This window comes from Aedes aegypti, chromosome 1, assembly GCF_002204515.2.
Source record: "Aedes aegypti strain LVP_AGWG chromosome 1, AaegL5.0 Primary Assembly, whole genome shotgun sequence".
Classification (NCBI taxonomy): domain Eukaryota; kingdom Metazoa; phylum Arthropoda; class Insecta; order Diptera; family Culicidae; genus Aedes; species Aedes aegypti.
In genome coordinates, this window is record NC_035107.1 from 106,642,031 (window position 1) to 106,662,937 (window position 20,907).

Here is a 20,907-nt window from a genome sequence, read left to right on the forward strand (position 1 = left end):
ATAAAAGCGTAAAGAGGAATTAAACATGTTCAAAATATATCATTTATAAGTTGTTAATTAAAATGTAGCACATACACATTGAATAATTGACGAAATTATAAATATGTGTTGTTATTATTTATATGCATGGCAGAAAACCACCTTATGAGATGGAATTGTTTTCCATCACTACTTAATTTGGTAGAAATAACAAATAAAGTTCAAATAACATAGAAAAGTAATTGTTCTCATGATGCATTACAAATTTCAGCTGTGTGTTTGTTCAATTTTGAAGTCGTATTTCAAAATTTAAAAAAAATAAAAAAATAAAGAATAATAACACTTTTCTTCTTCCTCTTATGCAATTACGTAATTTGAGGTTGATCTTTTTTGATAAAACTCATTTGTTTGCATGTTTTAGTGCTACTCTCTAGCAAAATGTATGAAACGTGTACGAAAAGTTTTGATTCTGGTTTTTGGTTTGATAGGTCCCACTTACCCCAGGCACAAATATATTTTGGGGTAAGATAGACCATCGAAAAATTCATATGAAATGAAAACAAAATACTGGTTTATCGTTAGCAGCTTGTAATAATACTAAAAATTATAGCTTACTGATGGAAATTCGATTTAAAATACATTTATTTTTTGCGAGTCAATGCAAGACGTGAAACGTGTCACAATTTGTCATGCAAGTTGAAAATGGCGCTGAACTGACAACTGGTACATGAGCCACATGGTAATAAAAATAACAATATGTTTAGTACTAAATACATTCCTAGTCATTGTATCTTCAACTTTCTAGAAGAATACCTCCATGAAAAACTTTTCCTAGTTGAGCTATAACGAAACGCCCCACTTACCCCGGATTCTCACTTGCCCCGGGGTACCTTAATAAATCATTTAAATGCACATATATGTTGGTTATTTTATTTTATTATAAAATTGTTAAAAAAATAACAAATAGAAATATATTCAATAATTATGACATATTGTGTTTTATTTTTGTTATCCAAAGCCCTGATAAAGGTGGATGGTTGTGATGGCTACGACCGTGGTTATCATGTAAAAAACAAGTGGACGATGCTGTATCGTGTCAGCACCGAGGAGGCAGCCCCTCTAGCACGATGTAGGTAGCGCAGGTGGCCTATTGAAGACTCTTCACCAACCAAGAAAGGCAAAAGTAAAGCAAATGGATTGATTTTACGGCAACAGACCCGGCAACGAATAAAGGACAACGATTGGAAAGTTGGATCTTGGAACGTGAGAACTTTGAATGAACCCGCGCGTGTTGGGCTCCTGGCTCGTTAACTGCGGAATGTTGGCGTGAACGTGGCAGCTATCCAGGAAATACGCTGGCCGAGAACCGGAGAACGCGAATTCCGAGCGGTGGACCCCATCCCACAGGCTGTCGACGTCTCCTGCAGCGTTGACTTTTCCCAACTGCTCGTCTAGTTGCTGACGGTACTGTGCAGCTACCCCATCAGTCGACAAGCGTTGTATATTGAAGCGCAGCGTTCTGTTTGTTGCGGAACTCGTGACGCTGGATAACCGCGCCCGAATTTTAGCTACAACGAGATAATGATCCGTGTCGATATTAGGGCCTCGGAAGGTCCTGACATCAATGACATCTGAGAAATGTCGCCCATCAACCAGCACGTGGTCTATTTGGGAGCAGGCATCGCCACTCGGGTGTCGCCAGGTGTGTTTACGGATATTATTTCGCGCGAAATATGTACCGTTTTGACTCATATTCCGAACATTTAAGGCCGACAGTGACTTCAAATGCATTTAATAGGCATAAATTAGCTGATATTTGTGAACATTTTGGTTTCTCCGCAAAGTCTAACCGTTAGCTGTTGAGTGTGCTGATAAAATTGTTTGTTTAATCTTGTTTAATATTTTTTTACGTAAAAGTATGGAACAACATTTTGATTCAAATGCCGAACACTGTGTTCATTCTGTCTCATATTTCGAACACCTTGATTCAAATTCCGAACAGCACGAATTAATCGTATTCAAATGAGTAATTTTGCAAATCAATTTATCTGAGCTGATTTTACTGGTCTCGAACGAAAGAGTCATCACTATTCCCGAGGTACGAAATAGATTGAAAGACGTTTAAATTGAATTACAAATGACTGCCATTTCCTGGTTTTTTGATGACATATTTCAGTGAAACATTTCTAACAAATCGCCATACAAAAACCGAGTGTTCGGAATATGAGTCTGTTCGGAATTTGAGACAAAACGGTACTGCTGATTGCCATCCCTCTAGCAGCAGCGAAGGTTACTAGCCTCAGGCCATTATCATTGGTAACGGAATTAAGGCTTTCCGTTCCAATGACGGGTTGGAAGAAATCTTCTTTCCCGATCTGCGCATTTGCGTCGCCGATGACTATCTTGACGTCTTGTTTTGGGCACTCTCCGTAGGCCTTTTCCAGGCTCTCATAGAACTCATCCTTCATGTCATCAGGCTTATCGTTCGTTGGCGCATATATGCTGATCAGGCTGTAGTTGAAGAACTTACCCTTCATTCTCAACACTCAGATTCGGTCGCTTACCGGTTTCCACCGAATAATTCGCTTCATCTGCTTCCCAATCACTATGAAGCCAACTCCTCGTTCTGCTCTGTCGCCACCGCTGCACAGTGAGAAAATCGGGCTCCAAAACGCGACTAAATGCAATATCTCAGCTGGGTAATGGTTTCAGGAAATGATTTTGACCATTCTAGATCGGAAAAAGGCTGCTGAATCGATTGGTGGCGGTCCCATTGACCGGAAACTTCGCCCTGGCCACCTAGAGCCCTGGAACCATCCTGAGTTCCTTACGGCAAGTAGAATTATTGGAACTGATATAAACTGTCATGATTTCGTTTTGCTGCGGAACAGCACACGACAATATTCTTGCATGGCGGATTTAATGATATGAATTATTGACCATTATGGTTATTTTATGGTTCCGGAACTAACCCAGAACATCCGTAAAATTGGAAATATTGAAAAAAAAATGTTCTTATGGTTCCTTTGTCTCTTGTTGATAAGAAAGAAGTACTCTTACAATTCGTATTTTGTAATCTGAATGTTTGACCATTACGGTCATTTTATGGTTCCGGAACTAACCCGGAACATCCGTAAAATTGGAAATATTGAAAAGAAAACAAATGTTCTGATAGTTCCTTTATGTCTTGTTGATAAGAGGGAAGAATTCTTACAAGTCGGATTTAGTAATCTGAATGTTTGACCATTATGGCCATTTTAAGGTTCCGGAACAAACCCGGAACATCCGTAAAATTGTAAATAATTAAAAAATATGTTCTGATAGTTCCTTTGTCTCTTGTTTGATAGAAAGAAGTATTCTTACAATTCGTATGTAGTAATTTGAATGTTTGACCATTACGGCCATTTTATGGTTCCGGAACTAACCCGGATCATCCGTAAAATTGGTAATATTGAAAAAAAAAATGTTCTGATAGTTCATTTGTATCTTGTTTGTTTGAAAGAAGTATTCTTTACATTTCGTATTAAGTAATCTGAATGTTTGACCATTATGGTCATCTTATGGTTTCGGAACTGACCTGGAACATCTGTAAAATTTTCCATATTGAAAAAAAAAACCTAAATGTTTGATCACTTTGATCATCTTATAATTCCGTAATTGACCCGGAACATCCGTAAAATTAGCAATATTGAGAAAAAAAAGATCAACTTTGGTAAGCTAGATCTCAGTTATTTATGGACCTTTTTGAATGAAATTTTCACAGAACATCAAACATGTCGTTATTCCAACATGCAATTTTGAATAAGTTTTACAATCACGAGTTTAAAAGTAATAGCAATTTTCCTAAAGACGAAAATTCAAAACTGTTACACAATAACTGCATAAAGCAAACTTGTCCATCTTGTCAAAATGTTAATTCAAATGGAGCTCACTGTAGAAAAATTATTGACCATTTCCTCCGCAGAAATTTTTACTTTTCTTGAGCGGAACAGCATACCTAGCTTAACATGTGAAAAATTTGTGGTGATCTTTTACCAGTTTCTGGTATAGTTTTGATCTAAGCAAGCGATTTCCATAGCTTTGCGTGAATACTCGACTGATAATCAGAAGTTCTCGCATATTCATGAAGTGAACGCATGTCATCATGATCCAGAACGGTGATATTTCAAAAATTTATATTCGTCGGCGATGTCAAGAAGATGTTCTAAATTTTATACACAAAAAAATAAATGTCTCCCTCGAATTGTTGAGACCTGCTGTTAAAGCTGCTAATGCTATCGTCGGCAATAAAAATACCCACGCCTGCCCAGTGTGTATTTCAGGACCAGATGTAGTTATAGGTCCATCATATTTTCACTCCAGGTTGAACTCCACGGAATGGTTGATTCGTAACGCTACCAAAAAGAGGATTCCCAATAATCCAGCATTGAAACATCCGGAAATGCAGTCAAAGCATAGAAGAATTTCAAACAAACTTGAAGATCGTTTCAAAGCGCATGTCAACCGACCAAAGCCAGGTGGATGTGGAAGCTCGAATAACGGAAATCTTGCTCGCCTTCTACTCTCCGATCCTACAGCGTTTTCTGATATTTTGGGAATAAATAGAAAATTGGTGGAAAATTTAAGAATAATAAGCAGTTTTTCACTCTCATCGCAAAGGCTCGAACCCGAGAAAGTTAAAATTTTATACGAGGAGTTAGAAAAAAACATACTGACAGAATTCCCTTTTATAAAAAAGTTGCCACCTTGCTTGCATAAGTACAAACACTTATCGGAGTACATCACCAAATTGGTAAGTGCACTGTTAGCTTGAAATGTATAAAACATTATCTGGTTTTTTATTCTAGCCTTACACTATGAATTTTGTTGATGAGCAGGCAGGTGAACGCATGCACAAACGGCATAAATTTTCGAGGCCTAACCTAGCCCGAAAAACAACTCCGGAAGATAACATGTACGATATAATGGTTGCAGCTTTGGCGTGGTCTGACATCAAAATATCGTACACTACGTTTAAAAAACGACGAAATTGTAACGCTAATGAAGACCATGGTATTGATTTGGCGCAATATTATGAAGGTCATCAAATGGAGATCGAAAACAAGGAATCAGCACAAACGGATGAGGAAAGCTCTGACATAGAAAGCTCTGAAGAATTGTCTAGCGAAGAGAGTTCAATGTCTGATAACGAATGACGAGCGTCATTTTAGTTTTTTTTTCAATGTTTGTTAAAAATTGTTGATTTTTCTTCGTTAGTATTTGATTTTTATAGTTTTTTTTTTTTGTACTTTTGTTTATTAACGTTTATTGTTTAATTGTTCATACTTGATTAATGTTATAGGCATAAGAAATGTGACTAGAATTCTTAAAAATAACAATAAGAGATAAAAGATAAATATTTTGTTTCCATTCTCACATTTCATATATTTTTTTCTATGTAGCATTTACATAATATGTTATACTTTGAGTACCAATCGGAATTTTTGAAACAACCAGTTTACGAATTGGTAATTCTGATTTTTTTTTATCATAAATATGTCTCAAGAGGGGCATCATATAAGAGATTGAAGGAATACCATTGAAAGTTTTAAATAACTACCTTTTACAGGATGGGGAAGAAGAACGACATATGATTTACTATAGAATTGAAGATGCTTGTTTTGCAAAATAAAATCTTTAACTTTGTTTAACTTTGACGTATAAGAGAAAACTAATTAGATCTTATACCAAAGACCTCGACTATCCACAACATCGTCGAATACTAGTTGGACGATGTACAGAAAACCATTTACGATTTCATTACTAAATACGAATTGTAAGAATACTTCTTATCGGAACATATTTTTTTATATTTTTTACAATTTTACGGATGTTCCGGGTTTGTTCCGGAACCATAAAATGGTCATAATTGTTAAAACATTCAGATTATTAAATACGAATTGTAAGAGTACTTCTTTCTAACCAACAGGAGACAAAGGAACAGAATTTTTTTTTTTCAATTTTGCCAATTTTACGGATGTTCCGGGTTAGTTCCGGAACCATAAGATGGTTATAATGGTCAAACATACATATTACTAAACACAAATTGTAATACTTCTAACCAACAAGAAACAAAGGAACTATCAGAACAATATTTTTTAATATTTACAATTTTACGGATGTTCCGGGTTTGTTCCGGAACCGTAAAATGACCATAATGATCAAACATTTAGATTACTAAATCCGACTTGTAAGAATACTTCTCTCTTATCAACAAGACACAAAGGAACTATCAGAACATTTTTTTTTTTTTTTCAATATTTCCAATTTTACGGATGTTCCGGGTTAGTTCCGGAACCATAAAATGGCCGTAATGGTCAAACATTCAGATTACTGAATATGAATTGTAAGAATACTTCTTTCTAACAAACAAGAAACAAAGGAACTATCAGAACAATATTTTTTAATATTTACAATTTTACGGATGTTCCGAGTTAGTTCCGGAACCATAAAATGGCCATAATGGTCAAACATTCAAATTACTACATACGAATTGTAAGAATACTTCTTTCTAATCAACAAGAGACAAAGGAACTATCAGAACATATTTTTTAATTATTTACAATTTTACGGATGTTCCGGGTTTGTTCCGGAACCGTAAAATGGCCATAATGGTCAAACATTCAGATTACTAAATCCGACTTGTAAGAATACTTCTCTCTTAGCAACAACACATAAAGGAACTATCAGAACATTTGTTTTCTTTTCAATATTTCCAATTTAACGGATGTTCCGGGTTAGTTCCGGAACCATAAAATGGCCGTAATGGTCAAACATTCAGATTACTAAATAAGAATTGTAAGAGTACTTCTTTCTTATCAACAAGAGACAAAGGAACCATAAGAACATTTTTTTTTTCAATATTTCCAATTTTACGGATGTTCCGGGTTAGTTCCGGAACCATAAAATGGCAATAATGGTCAATAGTTCATATCATTAAATCCACCATGCAAGAATATTGTCGTGTGCTGTTCCGCAGCAAAACGAAATCATGACAGTTTATATCAGTTCCAATAATTCTACTTGCCGTAAGGAACTCAGGATGGTTCCAGGGCTCTAGGTGGCCAGGGCGAAGTCTCCGGTCAATGGGACCGCCACCAATCGATTCAGCAGCCTTTTTCCGATCTAGAATGGTCAAAATCATTTCCTGAAACCATTACCCAGCTGAGATATTGCATTTAGTCGCGTTTTGGAGCCCGATTTTCTCACTGTGCGCTGTAGTAGATGTGGTACTTGAATGAAGTGTTGGCGATGGGGTCCACCGCTCGGAATTCGCGTTCTCCGGTTCTCGGCCAGCGTATTTCCTGGATAGCTGCCACGTTCACGCCGACATTCCGCAGTTCACGAGCCAGGAGCCCAACGGTCAATGGTGCGCGGCACAATACCGTACCAGTGCCCGCCATGTGCAATGATCAAGAAGGGAATTTGCTGACCGATAAAACGGCGGTGGCTGCCAAGTGGAAAGAGCACTTTCAGCTATTGTTGAACGGTAAAAATGTAAATGTAGCGCGGAACAGGATGAATATTGATGTTGACGATCAAGCTGTGGATCCACCAACCATAGGAGAGGTTAAAAACAGTCTTCCTAAAAGAACATCAAACACGTTGAGTACTAGTGCTTTCGTACTCGCTTCGAACCCTGTCTTCGTGTTCAAACCGAAACCACGAAACAGCCCACGAACCAGTAGCTAAACCCGTACTTATATTTGGAGTACCGAAGTTCAAACCGATGTTTAGAAACCGGTACAACCGCACAGTACACCGTCACAAGTACGCGGCAGCATCAGTGTGTTTTGTTTTTTTTTTCTCCCTCAGCAACGCGTCGTTTGCTCAGTTTGCTAGTGTTTTTGAGTTATGTAAGCCTTGCATTCGGCCTTAGTCAGTTCGTACGCACGTTTATAATGTTCTACCTAAAGCAATGATCTGTAATCTGTGACGAGATTCTTGTCACGAGAAGTATCATAAAGTTAAAGTTAAATTTTATCAGCGTACTTTCGAACTGCTTTCTTTCGGTTTGTTTTGTACCATGGCTACAATGGTTTGAACCAATGTTTCAAACCTCGGTTCAACCGAAGTTCAAGTGTACCGGGTTCAATATGCAACGCGAGTTTTTTGCCGTCATGCGTTTGCTGTTAAACACGAGTAGAAAGATGCGAACCCAAGTTGAACATCGATAATGTTCATGGGAAGACTGGTTAAAAAGGCTATCAGCGAGCTGAACAACTGTAAGGCTGATGGAAAGGACCAGATCCCGGTCGAGCTTCTCAAGCACGGAAGTGAGCAGCTTTATCAGTCGATCCACCGAGTACTTCTGAAGGTATGGGAGGACAAAGAATTGCCCACCGGCTGGTTGGATGGCCTCATACGCCCAATCTACAAGAACGGGCACAGATTGGAATGTGCCAATTACAGAGGAATTATCCTGCTGAATTCGGCGTACAAAATTCTGACGCGCATCCTGTTTAACAGACTGAGACCGCTCGAAGAGTCCTTCGTCGGCGAATACCAAGCTGGTTTACGTAAGAGCCGTTCGACAACGGACCAGATGTTTAGCTTGCGAATGATCCTATATAAATTCCGGGAGTATAACTTGCAGACTCACCATCTGTTTATTGATTTCAAGGCGACGTACGACTCAGTGAAAAGAAATGAGCTTTGGCAGATAATATCTGAACATGGCTTTCCGGCAAAACTAGTTAGGCTGAAACGTGCTACGCTGGATGGTTCGACATCAAGTGTTCGGATCGCAGACGAGGTGTCAACCTCGTTCGTGACGTTCGACGGGTTGAATTGTAGTATCCGAGAATTCTATTAATTTACTTTCGGTCGATTCCACCATCGGATCGAATGAAAACGCCGGATTCAAACCATTCGCCACAAAAATGTTCCCAATAGTCTGGTATCCTTAATAATAGTGACAGGAACCCTTGCGTTCGTTCCGTTCGACTGTCAGTCATACACTCTGAACTAAACATAGTAAATATAAGGTTAACGCTGGCATTATTCAGACACTCTCAAAAATAAGCAATCAGCAGTTATCGATGAATACTCAAATAAGAACAAATAACATAGTATTTATTGAAAACAAATACGAATCTAATTCTACTAACTCTGGCTACCACATTCACCACCTTCTCTACTATTTATGCATTTTTATTTGCAACAAAAAAACATCATAATTTATAAATCATCATCATCATCATCATCATCATCATATCCCATATATATATACACTCCCGTACATGAGTTTGGGTTCACCCTTTAAAAACATACAAAAGTGTTCAGTCCATGTCTCTGGAATTACACGTCCAACTGAAACTCTCTAAGACGTATTCGAATGGCAAAGAGTTATTCTTACTTCGTATGTATTTTTCCAAAAACATTTTTTGAATTTTGTATACTAAATTTTATCTTAAAGTTGTGACATTTTCCAAAAAACACACTGAAAAAACATAGCTAATTTCCTCAGCATTGGATCAACCATAATTTTAAAATAAGGTGTCATTAGAATCGTAATCTTATATTTTTTGAAGAGCACTCACGAATTTTTTGCGGAAAAATCTGAAATCTTTTCAAATTCAATGAAACAGTCATTCAAGTCATCGTGCAAAAGTTTTGGTTCACCCCTCAGTAAGGTGTATCGTGCAAAAGTTTGGGTTCACCTCAACTTACTTAAAAAACGAAAAATCTGTGAAATCACAAACCAATTATGAATGCACCATTATTTGCGTTTGAAATAGCTATGAATCATTAAAATCGGTTAAAAAATGGCAAAGATATGTATAGACAAAAATGATTTGCGTGCGGCTCAGATGAACCCAAACTTTTGCACGATGACTTGAATGACTGTTTCATTGATTTTGAATAGTTTTCAGATTTTTTTGCAAAAATTTCGCGAGCGCCCTTCAATGAATATAAGATTACGATTCTAATGACACCTTGTTTTAAAATTTTGATCGATCCAATGCTGAGGAAATTAGCTATGTTTTTTCAGTGTGTTTTTTTGGAAAATGTCACAACTTTAAGTTAAAATTTAGTATACAAAATTCAAAAATTTTTTTTTGGAAAAATACATACGAAGTAAGAATAACTCTTTGCCTTTCGAATACGGCTTAGAGAGTTTCAATTTGACGTGTAATTCCGGAGACATGGACTGAACACTTTTGTATGTTGTTTTAGGGGATGATCCCAAACTTTTGCACGGGAGTGTATAAGAAAAGTGTCTTAGGCTGGCCAAAACCTGTGCTTCTACCCTAGTTATAAATTGTTTTTATTGAAATCATTTTAGGGAGTCAGAAGTGTGGAAATACCAAAGAATTTTTTGCAGATATAACTACAGTTTTTACCTTAGAAATCCAGGAAGATGTTCTTGTTTTTTTTTTTGTATCGCATGCGCAGCATGAAAAGCATCGCTTTGAAAAGCATCGTAAATTAATGTCAATTTTGAAAATGCTTTGCAAATCATCAATAATCTACTCTAAGTATAACTTATATACAAACTCGAAGACCATCGGAAAAGCTTGCTTCCTCTAAACATGTCACTTTAACCACTAATTCGACACAGCCAGTGAACCAAAATGAAAAATTAACTTGTACACATTTCATCAGAAAATTGTTCCACTTTTTAAACAACTGTCAGTTGCCCAAATTTATTCAACTCATCATTTCCTCCCAACGACCACCCAGAATGGTAATTTAATGATTACATTTGGGCCATCAATCGAGGGCGTTGACCATACAGAAGAAAAAAAAACGACCACACATGTTGCCAAGCGAGGTGGGAACGAGCGGGTCCTTCTAGGAAAAGGCTGTTTTTCCATCGAAGGTAACTTCAATTCCATTAAGATTCACCTGCCAGGAGCAGCAGCTGCAAAATCAGCTTCCTCGTCTGGACCGAACCGGGCCACAGATGTCTAGATGTCTTAGAAGCTGGGAAAAACCCAATTTACAAAAAATCATACATTCATCTACTATAGCGTTCCCAATCGTAGACTGCGGCATACAACCCTCATCGCCATCCCTTTACATAGAACGAGTTACGGATATCATGACCCTTTTACCACTTGTTTGAGGAATTTTAACTCTGTTTGTGAAATGTTTGATTTTAATGTGTCAAAAGATTGTTTTAGAGCTAGGATTAAGAATATAGTTTAATTAATTAGTCTGTACGGTAGTATTACCGAAGACGTTTACACAATAAATTATCTATATAAAAATGGAATGGTGTTTATATGTCACATAATGGCTAACGAACGGGTCAACGGATTTGAATGATTCCTTCTCCGTTTTGTTCGTCAAGGGTTCCGATGTGTTTGTGTGTATAAAAATCCCAAGATATTCACCGGGAAAGTTGGAAAAACGAGAGTGCACGGAACTGTCATTTTATATGGGACGATTCATAGCGTTTTCCAACAGCCTACTTGATGGCAAGACGAAGTTTGCCGGGACCACTAGTATCAAATAATTGAAAATGCATTCAAACTTTTCAAATGAAAATTATTTTTCTTCATGTTTGGGGGGCCAGATAGCCGTAGCGGTAAACGCGCAGCTATTCAGCATGACCAAGCTGAGGGTCGTGGGTTCGAATCCCACCGGTCGAGGATCTTTTCGGGTTGGAAATTTTCTCGACTTCCCAGGGCATAGAGTATCTTCGTACCTGCCACACGATATACACATGCAAAAATGGTCATTGGCATAGTAAGCTCTCAGTTAATAACTGTGGAAGTGCTCATAAGAACACTAAGCTGAGAAGCAGGCTCTGTCCCAGTGGGGACATAACGCCAGAAAGAAGAAGAAGAAGATGTTTGGGCCCTAAAAAAAAACTTAATTTTTAAACTCAACTATTTCATCTATACAAAAAAACCTGTGTTTATTTAGTTTTTTGCATAATTTTTTCCTGATTATTTTTGTTTCAGGACTCCTAAATTAGCAACTTTTATTGTAGGTATGTTAAATGTTAAAGGACAGCTTCTTCATATCATATGAATTTACCCTCGACGCTCCCCGTGGAGATATTTTGCTCAATTGTTCTTTTAAGTCTAACGAATCGATAAGAGAAAAATAAACTGTATGAAAATGCCATGATTTTTAAGAATCTGGACAACTGGGCGAACCAAGGGTGCCAGACACAACGGTGGGTAAATGGGATAAAAGGTCAACATATCCAATCAAACTATTAACTTTTGAATGTCCACTCTGGCGTGCTTTTGAGGTGATCCCTTCAAAAGGATGGATGGATTACTGGAGTGGCGATATGCGGTGTCGTTAAAGGTATGCGGTGCACGTATCGAGCCGGAAATTAATTTTCTTGCCATGGCGCACAGGCACGGCAATGGCCTTTTTACCCGGGGTACTCTGGGTGCTTCAATCTTGTATTTGTGGGCTGGAATTTGTAAAGCACTTCCGGGGGCAAGGATGGGAGAGAATAGAATATCGATTTTTTTAGGACAGGATGAAATTTTCAATGTTGAAGAAAGTTCAATCTACTCACGATCCTTATTGCGAGTCAATTTCCGCAAGTCAGTTTAAAGAAAATTAACTTGCTGCCCAGTGCATTGAAATGGCAAACAAGCAGCTATGAAAGTATATTTACCAAGCTGTGTTTCAACAGAAACACCCAAAGCTTCAAAAAATTTGGTTTCAAATGACGAAAAAAGCTGATCTTTTATACGCCTATGAATGATGATTGCAACTCTACAACATGCCTCATCATGCTGATCATTACGACAAACAAAAAAGTTAGTATCTCATTTGGTTTTGAATCCAGGCTTTAAACGAGTTTCAGTAATTACTGCTATATATATGTTATCAGCTGTGAGAAAATTCAACAGCTCATCCTCTTTATCAATCAAAGAACGAGCATTCAAGTTTAAAATGTTCGGAAAATATTTGGATTTATTAGAGAAACGTATTCCAATAAAAATTTAAAAAGTAAGCTATACAACAAATTGAACTGCTCCAGCCATAGTGATGGTTTTGAAAATTTCATCAATCTATTGTTCAGTTAAAAATCAAAATCAGAGGGAGACATGTTACTAGAAGTTGGTACATTTTCAGTTTTTTGTCTTTTGGGATTTTCCTTGATTCAGGAATAGGATTTACCTGCGGCGGCATAAGCATGAGTATTTCCATTATTGAATTGAATCAATTCGAACGGTTACCGGTAGGAAGAAAATTTGGAGGGAAGGAACTATTACCTGCACCAACATTTGCATTTCCTTGGGTAGATCCATTCGAATTGACAAGATTTAAACAGTTATCCGACGAAAGAAAATTAGCTTGTGACTGTGCATGATTATAACTTACCTGATGGTTTTGATTATTAAGCAAGCGTTTGAAAAATGAAAAGTGAGAATTGGTGGAAATTCTACCCGGGAAATTAGGGCTACGAAAAACGTCGGCGTTCATCTGCCTATCACGAGTCTCAACGATTCAAATAACAGATTGACAACAAAATTTGTTGCTTTCTCATCATGAACTACTACTTCGCAAGTATATACAGTTGCTCGCTGAATTGAATTGAATTCAATTGAAAATTGAAAGCTGACAAAAATCAAAATGATTAACTTTAATCAATTGATTATCTTCTTTTTCACGATAATTTGATTAGCATTTAGAGCGTGATTCCAGCGAACAGCTCTTTTCTCATTGACAAGTGTAAAAATAGTGCTCCATCTATTGAATGTCCATCCTATTTAAAGTGTTGGCATCATATTGGTATAGCGAACTCTCCTGCTCTGCATCATCCATCGGCCGTAATTACAGGCAGATTGTCCATACGTTTCAATTAAAAGCTGCCCGGGCCTAGAGCGGCTATTATTCACAGCTTCATTCATCCACGTTCGTCGTCATCGTCGTCGTCACCTTGCAAACGCGGACCCTGTCTCTATATCTGCCCTATATTATTCCTCGAATAACAATGACGACGGAGCGCGTTAGTTGATTATGCTGAACCAGCCGGCTTGTAGCAGCAATGGCAGCAGCGGCTAGAACTTTCCCTGAAATTTCCACGATGGAGCAATGGTAGCGGAATTTCGCACAGTGGTCGTAGGTTAGACCAAAACTATATTTTTAGGATGTTGACAGAAATGCTAATCAGTTTCCTGTAGCTAACTGTGGTTGAACATCCATCTGATTTTACTCAGCGTCATTCAGATGTTCGTCATAATGCTGCTCTCACCTTTCTATCACTTCTTGTTTGTTCGTGTTTTTATCTCTGCACATTCTGTTGCGTTTTGTTCGCCGGATGCGTTGAGTTTTTGGTAAAATTTCCGTCTATCCGAGGATTCAAATTCCAGAATCCAGAATCCAGAATCCAGAATCCAGAATCCAGAATCCAGAATCCAGAATCCAGAATCCAGAATCCAGAATCCAGAATCCAGAATCCAGAATCCAGAATCCAGAATCCAGAATCCAGAATCCGGAATCCAGAATCCAGAATCCAGAGATTCAGATTCACAGATTCAGATTCGGAGATTCAGATTCGGAGATTCAGAGATTCAGATTCAGAGATTCAGATTTAGAGATTCAGATTCAGAGATTCAGACTCAGAGATTCAGATTCAAAGATTCAGATTCAGAGATTCAGATTCAGAGATTCAGATTCAGAGATTCAGATTCAGAGATTCAGATTCAGAGATTCAGATTCAGAGATTCAGATTCAGAGATTCAGATTCAGAGATTCAAATTCAGAGATTCAGATTCAGAGATTCAGATTCAGAGATTCAGATTCAGAGATTCAGATTCAGAGATTCAGATTCAGAGATTCAGATTCAGATATTCAGATTCAGATATTCAGATTCAGATATTCAGATTCAGAGATTCAGATTCAGGGATTCAGATTCAGAGATTCAGATTCTTAGATTCAGATTCAGAGATTCAGATTCAGAGATTCAGATTCAGAGATTCAGATTCAGAGATTCAGATTCAGATAATCAGATTCAGAGATTCAGATTCAGAGATTCAGATTCAGAGTTTCAGATTCAGAGATTCAGATTCAGAGATTCAGATTCATAGATTCAAATTCAGAGATTCAGATTCAGAGATTCAGATTCAGAGATTCAGATTCAGAGATTCAGACTCAGAGATTCAGATTCAGAGATTCAGATTCAGAGATTCAGATTCAGAGATTCAGATTCAGAGATTCAGATTCAGAGATTCAGATTCAGAGATTCAGATTCATAGATTCAGATTCATAGATTCAAATTCAGAGATTCAGATTCAGAGATTCAGATTCAGAGATTCAGATTCAGAGATTCAAATTCAGAGATTCAGATTCAGAGATTCAGATTCAGAGATTCAGATTCAGAGATTCAGATTCAGAGATTCAGATTCAGAGATTCAGATTCAGATATTCAGATTCAGATATTCAGATTCAGATATTCAGATTCAGAGATTCAGATTCAGGGATTCAGATTCAGAGATTCAGATTCTTAGATTCAGATTCAGAGATTCAGATTCAGAGATTCAGATTCAGAGATTCAGATTCAGATAATCAGATTCAGAGATTCAGATTCAGAGATTCAGATTCAGAGTTTCAGATTCAGAGATTCAGATTCAGAGATTCAGATTCATAGATTCAAATTCAGAGATTCAGATTCAGAGATTCAGATTCAGAGATTCAGATTCAGAGATTCAGACTCAGAGATTCAGATTCAGAGATTCAGATTCAGAGATTCAGATTCAGAGATTCAGATTCAGAGATTCAGATTCAGAGATTCAGATTCATAGATTCAGATTCATAGATTCAAATTCAGAGATTCAGATTCAGAGATTCAGATTCAGAGATTCAGACTCAGAGATTCAGATTCAGAGATTCAGATTCAGAGATTCAGATTCAGAGTTTCAGATTCAGAGATTCAGATTCAGATATTCAGATTCAGAGATTCAGATTCAGAGAATCAGATTCAGAGATTCAGATTCAGAGATTCAGATTCAGAGATTCAGATTCAGAGATTCAGATTCAGAGATTCAGATTCAGAGATTCAGATTCAGAGATTCAAATTCAGAGATTCAGATTCAGAGATTCAGATTCAGAGATTCAGATTCAGAGATTCAGATTCAGAGATTCAGATTCAGAGATTCAGATTCAGATATTCAGATTCAGATATTCAGATTCAGATATTCAGATTCAGAGATTCAGATTCAGGGATTCAGATTCAGAGATTCAGATTCTTAGATTCAGATTCAGAGATTCAGATTCAGAGATTCAGATTCAGAGATTCAGATTCAGATAATCAGATTCAGAGATTCAGATTCAGAGATTCAGATTCAGAGTTTCAGATTCAGAGATTCAGATTCAGAGATTCAGATTCATAGATTCAAATTCAGAGATTCAGATTCAGAGATTCAGATTCAGAGATTCAGATTCAGAGATTCAGACTCAGAGATTCAGATTCAGAGATTCAGATTCAGAGATTCAGATTCAGAGATTCAGATTCAGAGATTCAGATTCAGAGATTCAGATTCATAGATTCAGATTCATAGATTCAAATTCAGAGATTCAGATTCAGAGATTCAGATTCAGAGATTCAGACTCAGAGATTCAGATTCAGAGATTCAGATTCAGAGATTCAGATTCAGAGTTTCAGATTCAGAGATTCAGATTCAGATATTCAGATTCAGAGATTCAGATTCAGAGAATCAGATTCAGAGATTCAGATTCAGAGATTCAGATTCAGAGATTCAGATTCAGAGATTCAGATTCAGAGATTCAGATTCAGAGATTCAGATTCATAGATTCAGATTCATAGATTCAAATTCAGAGATTCAGATTCAGAGATTCAGATTCAGAGATTCAGATATTCAGATTCAGAGATTCAGATTCAGAGATTCAGATTCAGAGATTCAGATTCAGAGATTCAGATTCAGAGATTCAGATTCAGAGATTCAGATTCAGAGATTCAGATTCAGAGATTCAGATTCAGAGATTCAGATTCAAAGAATCAGATTAAGATTCAGAGATTCAGATTCAGGAATTCAGACTCAGAGATTAAGATTCCAGATTCAGATTCAGAGATTAGGTTCAGCTGTTTGGATTTAGGGATCCAGATTCAGAGATTGAGATATAAATTCAGAAGTTCAGAGATTCAGATTCAGGTTCAAATTCGGATTCATATTCAGATTTGTATTCAGATTTTAAAATTTAAAAACAGATTCAGATTTATGGACTCAGACTTTGATTTATACTTATACCCGGATTCAAATTTTGAATAATATTCAGATTCATATCCAAATTTGAATTCAGTTACAAATTCAGCCTCTAATTCAGAGATGGAGAGATGAAGAAATGGAAAAATGGGGAGATGGAGAAATGCAGAGTTGGAGAGATAGTGAAATTGGGAGAAAGGGAGATGGAGAGGTAGAGAGATGGGGAGACAAACAAATGGAGAGATGTAAAAATGGAGAGCGGGAGAAATGGAGAATGGAAGATGCGAAAGTGGAGAGATGAAGAGATGGAGAAATGGAGAGATGGAAAAATGAAAAGATTGAGAACTGGAAATATCGAGAGATTGAGGGATGGAGAGATCCCAACAATCATTTTTGCTGAATAAGAGTTGAAAAAATCACTCTTTAGCTTACTTAAGTTTAATAAACTATTGTTCAGCTACCAACACGCTTAACTTCATCCACTCAGAAATGAGTGCCGAGTACACAAAATCGGCCTCTCTTCATGCAGCACAGATTCTGTGCAAAGGGGGCTGTACACAGTTTTGTGCAAACGGTGGTAAACAAACCGAATGAGTGAAATGCGCACAGAGGAGGAACGCTTGGAATGCGGAATTCGCTTCCATTTTTGTTTTGCTTCTGAAAACATTAAAAAAAGCATTAAAATTTTCAAGATTTCAGAGATTTTTTCATTCGAATAGCCGAAGCGGAAGCAAATGGGGAAAAAACTTCCACATTTGCGACCATCTTCCGGCTTTTCGCCTAAAAAAATCACAGAAAACTCCCCATCTTACCAACAGCCAACTGTTTGCTGCCGCGCGGGAGAGATTGAAGTTCCATTTCCATCGATCCCCGCACAGCCGAAGGTCAACACATCGGCTACACACAGCATGAGTGCGACTTACACAGAATTTTCACTCAGCCAGAGAGTCCTGTATTGGTTGCCTCATTCTGTGTAGTTTTTACACATGCGCTGCGTTGAGCAGGCTTTGCGTGAATGTTAATTGGTTTGGAGAGATGGAAAGATGGAGAGATGGAGAGACTTAGAGATGAAAAAATGGAGGAATGGAGAGACGGAGAAATTTGAAGAAGGGGAGATGGAGAGATGGAGAGGTAGAAAGATTGAGAGACTAAGAGATAGAGAGATGGAGAAATGGGGAGAGGGAGAAATGAAGATATGAAGAAATGGGAAGATGGAGAGATGGAAAAATGAAAAGATGGAGTGATGGAACGATAGAGAGATTGAAGGATGGAGAGATGGAAAGATGAAAAGCTGGAGAAATGGAGAAATGGAGAGAGGGAGAAATGAAGAGATGGAGAAATGGTGAGAGGGAAAAATTAAAAGATGTAGACATGCTAAGCTTGCTCAACGCAGCGCATGTGTAAAAACTACACAGAATGAGGCAACCAATGCAGGATTCTCTGGCTGAGTGAAAATTCGGTGTAAGTCTCACTCATGCTGTGTGTAGCCGATGTGTTGGCCTTCGGCTGTGCGGGGATCGATAGAAATGGAACTGTCAGTCATCTCCCGCGCGGCAGCAAACAGTTGGCCGTTGGTAAGATGGGGAGTTTTCTGTGATTTTTTTAGGCGAAAAGCCGGAAGATGGTCGCAAATGTGGAAGTTTTTTCCCCATTTGCTTCCGCTTCGGCTATTCGAATGAAAAAATCTCTGAAAACTTGAAAATTTGAATGCTTTTTTTAATGTTTTTAGAAGCAAAACAAAAATGGAAGCGAATTCCGCATTCCAAGCGTTCCTCCTCTGTGCGCATTTCACTCATTCGGTTTGTTTACCACCGTTTGCACAAAACTGTGTACAGCCCCCTTTGCACAGAATCTGTGCTGCATGAAGAGAGGCTGATTTTGTGTACTCGGCACTCATTTCTGAGCGTGACAAGTTTAGCGTGGAGGTGGAAAGATAGAGAGATTGAGGGATAGAGAGATGAAGAGATGGAGAGATGGAGAGATGGAAAGATGGAGTGATTGAGAGATGGAGAGAAAGAGAGATGCAGAGATGAAAAAATGGAGAGATGGAAAAATGCAAAAAATGAGAGGTGGAAAGATAGAGAGATTGAGGGATGAAGAGATGGAGAGATGGAAAGATGAAGAGATAGAGATATGAAGAGATGGATAAATGGAGAGGCGGAGAAATTGGCAGAAGGAGAGATGGAGAAATGAAGAGATAAAGAGGTAGAGAGATGGAGAGACGAAGAAATGGAGAGATGCACGCGAAGCCTGCGCAACGCAGCGCATGTGTAAAAACTACACAGAATGAGGCAACCAATGCAGGACTCTCTGGCTGAGTGAAAATTCTGTGTAAGTCGCACTCATGCTATGTGTAACCGATGTGTTGGCCATTGGCTGTGCGCGGATCGATGGAAATGGAACTGTCAGTCATCTCCCGCGCGGCAGCAAACAGTTGGCCGTTGGTAAGATGGGGAGTTTTCAGGGATTTTTTCCAGCGAAAAGCCGGAAGATGGTCGCAAATGAGAAAGTTTTTCCCCCATTTGCTAGCGCTTCGGCTATTCGAATGAAAAAATCTCTGAAAAACTTTAAAATCGGAATGTTTTTTAATGTTTTCAGAAGCAAAACAAACATGGAAGCGAATTCTGCATTCCAAGTGTTCCTCCTCTGTGCGCATTTCACTCATTCAATTTGTTTACCACCGTTTGCTCAAAACTGTGTACAGCCCCCTTTGCACAGAATCTGTGCTGTATGAAGAGAGGCTGATTTTGTGTACTCGGCACTCATTTCTGAGCGTGACAAGTTTAGCGTGTAGCGTGTGTAGAGATGGAGAAATGGGGAAATGGAGATATGGAGAATTGAAGAAATGGAGAAATAGAAAAATAGAGAAATGGAGAAATGGAGAAATGGAGAGATGAAGAGATGAAAAGTAATGAGAGATAAGGAGATGGAGGATTTGAAAGGTAGAATGACAGAGAGAAGAAGACCTATAACTCTGAAAATCTCATCTCGAGTTTCCAGACGAAATTTCGACCAATTTTCACACAGAGAATAAACACTGTGCCCCAGCGAATGTCGTGATGGCGAATGTAGAGCCATTTATAATTTAATAATTCCACTCTATACTTTCTGCACTTTTATCAGTTCCAACCAATGTGCGCTGCACATACCAACACACCCCCACCCCACATAAGCTCACATTTTTCACCATATCGCCCGCGCTTTGTCGCCATCCATCTTCCCGCGGGATGCATGTGTGTCAGTTCCCCGTCCATGCCTCTGCCTGGTACGTGTGCGTGGAAGCGATCTGGATATTCCGAAGGGACCGGAGGAGGTTTAGCGACAGCTGCCGAGCTCCGGACAGATAAAAATAGAGAGACCCGGTGGCGACGCTTTTTGCAGGCTGTGCCACGGAATGATCCAAGTTGTAGGGAACGGAGGGCCACTCTATGTGGTTGGTGGATTAAGGCAGGCAGAGTGGAAACTGGCAATGATGATGCCCTAGTCGATAAATTTCACTCAACAACCGAGCATATACATATGCAGGCACGCTTACTCGGCAGACCGCCACTGAGCTGGTCCGGGATATATGTTTGAATGAAAATTTATTTGTTGTGACAAGCAATTGCATCTTGCTGTCGGTTGCCATTCGATGGATGAGTGGTTTGGAGAAGTGGGCTGGTTGAGGATGGAGAGTCACTTCTCGAAGGAAATGACGGGATATGGGAAAGGAATATGCCTGAAACCCCCTTCTCGGTCATAT

At 38.4% G+C, this 20,907-nt stretch overlaps 1 long non-coding RNA gene across 1 annotated transcript; it reads left to right on the plus strand.

Annotated features, from left to right (window-relative positions):
- Positions 1-4,628: 4,628 nt before the first annotated feature.
- Positions 4,629-5,000, plus strand: LOC110674473. The gene is made up of 2 exons (XR_002498895.1): positions 4,629-4,771; positions 4,827-5,000. It is a non-coding gene; the product is annotated as an uncharacterized LOC110674473 (long non-coding RNA).
- Positions 5,001-20,907: the final 15,907 nt, after the last annotated feature.